A 4,971-nucleotide genomic window follows, 5' to 3' on the forward strand; every position below is an offset into this window, starting at 1 on the left:
TTAGTCTTTGATTCCATCGTTCTCGCCATCATTAAAATCGAGATCATTAAACTTCCTTGCTGTGTCTTTTATCCGCATGGATGATGTCAAATGACTTCTCTTAGCTTCACCATTACAGCTTAGTAAAGTTTCTATGCAGGCCTTATATGCGTAAAGGTTGTGAGACGAAGAAATGAGTTTATCATTAAGGTGTACATCTACTTGAGAAAACAGAGAATGAAGTAACAAGTTTACAGGTACTCCGGTATCTTCGTCGTTTGTTATAGCAGCACCATCAGGCTTGACAATCTTTGCCTTTACATGTAGATACGATTGGGCTGGATCTAGATATTCATATCCTGATCCCGATATAGAAAATTCTATAGGTTCTCTGTCGGTCACTGAAGATAGACGATAATATTTATTCCACTGACTTTCTTCAATCACTGTTTGTATAGGAGGGAGAAAAATAAGTCTAACTCAGACTTTGTACACTGACAGGACTGTTCATGTGGTAGGAGAGTCATGATTACTTGTCGAAAAAGTCAGTTGTCAGTGTTCTTCGTCTCTAAGCTTTAGATATTCTGAACACGAGACCTTCCTGTTTCTTTGTTTTATTATGTAGAACATCTCTAGCCAGATTCTGAGCTCGTTGTATTTCTCGTCGTTTTCCAGCATTGACAAAATGTTTTCCTTGTTGACATCTGATGCTAAATTTATACCTGAATTAACTGACTGTTTTTCTAAAGCTAATGCCCCCTTCTTTCAGTAAAAGTATGGCTCAACGAAATAGGTTGCTTAAAACATCTCCCAAACCGTGACCTCGCTGCCATTGACTACCTGCAAAATATGGTAACCCATTTCCCACCTGATAATCGTAGTATGTGTCATAAACCCACTGGTCGTTATTGTAAGGAACTCTCATGACGACGAGGGAAATGAAGCGTTACGATGACTCTTCCATGTACAGATGGTATACACCGACCCATGTCATCCTTTATATCTATCTCAATAGTCTGAAATCTCTTTTTAGATACAGGTCTGTAATGAGGTTTTGTAAATGTTTCAGTAATCATGTCCCCTTCCTGACCTTTAACTTTAACGATTCGTAACAGTGGTACATGTGCGTCACCGACAATACTAGGTTCCACAATATCTGAGTAAACATAGAGTGAATAAAATTCTCCTTACAATATTAACAGTTTGTGGAGTTATAGTGGGTTCTGGTATTATATGATTATTCTCAAATCCGAGCATTACAGATAGTACAGGATCAAATAAAATAGTGTCCTTCTTTCATATTGACACGTACTTTTCTGGTGAATGAATCTTAATCAAATACAGGATATGTGTCGGATTCGTAGACTAACTCATCTAATCTGTTTAGTATTCTAATTTAATTTTCAGGTTCTTTTTAATGAACAGGTCTAATATAAATGATTTTGTTGTGACCATCAGAGGTAGTTAATAAACTGATCCATACTGTACCATTAGGTACATTATGCCCACTATATAGATACTGTAGTTCTGCCAAGGCAACTTCCCACGCTCCTTCAAGGTTGATAGATCTCGGAAGATGAGTGAGAAAGTTTGTCAGAGTATTGTTAGCAAAATAATTCATAGAACTGTTACTAGGTAACTTCACATACAACTGATCCATGTTGAATAATGAGAACTGGAGTTATACATCAATTTTATGACGGCAGGCGATTCAGATCTGTTTGAGGGATCCAACTATAAATTTATCAGGATATCCTTTCCATTTTACAGAATATTGTTTGTTTTTACCACTTCCACGTTCGCGAATATTTCCTCAACAGCATAGACGTCATCAGAAGACTTTATAACTCTTTGTAATTCAGATTCATAAAATGTTCTATTTAATTTTTCTCCGAGATAGTCTTGCAGTTTATACACTGGTGGATTTCTCTCTATTCTCTGATAAATCGTAAATATTTCATCTGTCCATCCAGGCATATATCCTTTCTTAAATTGACACTTCACTTTACTAATATGTATTTGATCACCTACTTTGAACTGAAATTTTACTTTAGTAGGTGGTTTGTAAAGTGTTTTCCACACCTCAGACTGATTAGAGTGATTAACATCAACTGGTCTCATTTTAATGCTGCGATGATACGATTGATTATAGCCACTGACAAGATGTTTCAATATAGTGATATATTTATATGTTCCACGATGAGTAAATCGAAAACCTTCTAAACTTTAAACTGACGCTAGGACAGAGTTTACTAATCGTCTCTTTCAACGATATCTCAAGGAAAAAAACATTCACTTCTTTACTACACACATCGAAACAAAAGTATCTGTAGTAGAAAAATTTAATCAGACTCTTAAAACTAAAATGTGGCGCTACTTCCTGTTTAAAGATTTATTTGAAAGATTTTACAAGTGTTGCACCATTCTTATCCTTCAGTTGAACAACCCATGCATATTTAGAAAACACGTCGATACACATGAATAAGTACTTAAACTGAATGTTATATTGACTTAGGCTAGATAGATCCATCCAAATCAGCCTGCTATTGTTCAGTGATGTCTGAAACGATACCTTGTTTCTCGAAAATTTATATTTTACTGGTTTGTGTAAAGTGTATGTATCCTATCGACTAAATCAGTCTTTGACCTGATTTAGAGTTACAGATTTACCTAGTGCTTTTACATATCTAAATAAAGGCTGTACTCCGCCAAACTAGTACGCCATCTACTTTTATTTAATTTTTAACCATCAAATTTGTCTCTAACAGTAATAATAATTTGACCTTTACAATAGACGATATTAATTCTTTGACGACTCAAGTTATCATTAAGCTTAAAAGGCTGGCAACCGCCCATGATGACAATAATACAATAATACTTTATTTAAAATGATCCAATTTAGATTCAGTATGTTTAGGTCTTTCAAATCGTGTATCATATTTCATATACTTTCATCTATATACATTTATATCTATATATAAATTTATTTATCTGTATATAATCAGTGTCCAGATTATATGCATGTGATTGCCTAATAATGTCTTAATATTAGTCAGCCTCAAAGTTTATGCAATTTTAATCTTCTATAGAAAATGGATGAATAAACAGTAAGTTATTCTTTTATTATTTTTAATTGTAGCAAAACATATTAGTACAGATGTTAAAATATGCAAAATAATGTTTTTAACATAATTAAATCTAGACATTGATGACATAATCATATGTGAAAGTATTGTAACACTGTCACAACATATTTGTTAAAATCCTGTGAACAGTCTTTGAAATAATGGTTTAACATAATTAAATATAGACATTGATCACATGTGGAAGTATAGTGTTTGCTTTTGTAATATTTGTGTAACATAAAACTATAAAGTATCATGTGTAAAATGAAATATTTTGTCATTTATAGCATAAAGTCAAACGAGTGAAAGTGTAGGTTTTTAATTAATGGATAATATTTCATAATATAGTCCTTTTAGGACAATTTACATATAAGTGGTCAGGAAATGTAATTAATAAATTAGTTATAAGCATCCTTTTTAGGATGATTTAAATGGTCAGGAAATTTAATTAGCTAATGAATTAGAGTTTTATACCGACTGTATTTATTATAGCCATATTGAGACTCGTTGATCAATTTTATGCTGGTCCCACTTCGTGGAACTATGACGTCATGGCCACCTGTCATGGCAGCCTAGCAATACGTTCTCTGTTTTCATAGAAGTATTATATAATCGTCCGTTGTAGCCGCCTATCATAGAGGCCTAGAAAAAGCGCCCCTAACAACACACCCATCTGGAGAAAATTTGTGGAACTATGACATCATCCTCTTTGGTGATATCCTCCTTACCTCCCTCTTACTGAGCCAGACACATGTGTGGCGCCTTCTAGTGGCATATTGCACGAGTACAACCCTAACTACTTATAAGCCAGTTGTTACAAAAATAATTGTTCTGGTGTGAATGCCTTTTACAAATTGGCAAAGCATGATTATGATAATAATTGTCATAAGACGATATTATTAAGCGTATTATATGTATATTTTTAAACACTGTACTCTTTATCTAAACAGTAAGGGATTTTCAAGAATTCGAAAAATGTGTAATGATGGTATTCAAACCAAACTATATTTGCCATGTAATTTGCTGATGACATGTTTCGATCAATCCAGAGCTCTTCATGTCAGTCATAACACTATTTATATAAATAATTTGTTACAACAAGCGTTGTTATCGTGTGAACGCCTTTTACTTGCTGGCTGTGAAAGAACAAACGTATTAGTGGCTGGAACATTATTTATATAAGCTACTTTTGTAAGAATTATTTAGATGTGAACGCCTTTTACAAGCTGGCGAAGCATGATTATTTGGCCTGTAATACATTTTTTTAATTAAAAATATACACAACACCGAAAATAAAAATAATATATAACATGGAAAAGAAAAATATCTACACGATTTCTCGAGTGTGGATCCTGAATGTATGTATTATTAAACCTTAAATAAGTCATTAATATTTCCTTTACAAAATTATTTACATTTTGACCTATTTTTATATGATACATTAACTTTAAATAATACTTTCTGGTTCTTCTATATTGGCTGTCCATTTCTTTAATGCTAACTTAATGTTTTTACGCTAAACAGTTATCTTATTGCATTATGAATATTATTATATAATTTTGGTGCTTGATACAAATAACCTTTTCTAAATATTTCCTTGTTTACTTTAGGAAGTTTTGAGTTCCCATGTACTTCAGCTCTTGTTTCGTATATTGATTTTACTTTTCTCAGTTTTGAATATCTTTACTAAATCTATTTAGTATTCTATAAATATAGAATTTGTGCAATGGTAGTATATTTAAATTTTGAAAATGTAATTTAGTATAATCATATTGTGATAATATGCATCTTATAATATTCTTTTGTAACTTTATTATAACTCGTACGTTTGTTAGCTAGATACCACCCCAACAGGTGATACTATATT

This window comes from Limulus polyphemus, unplaced genomic scaffold (genome assembly GCF_000517525.1).
Source record: "Limulus polyphemus unplaced genomic scaffold, Limulus_polyphemus-2.1.2 Scaffold1080, whole genome shotgun sequence".
Taxonomy (NCBI): domain Eukaryota; kingdom Metazoa; phylum Arthropoda; class Merostomata; order Xiphosura; family Limulidae; genus Limulus; species Limulus polyphemus.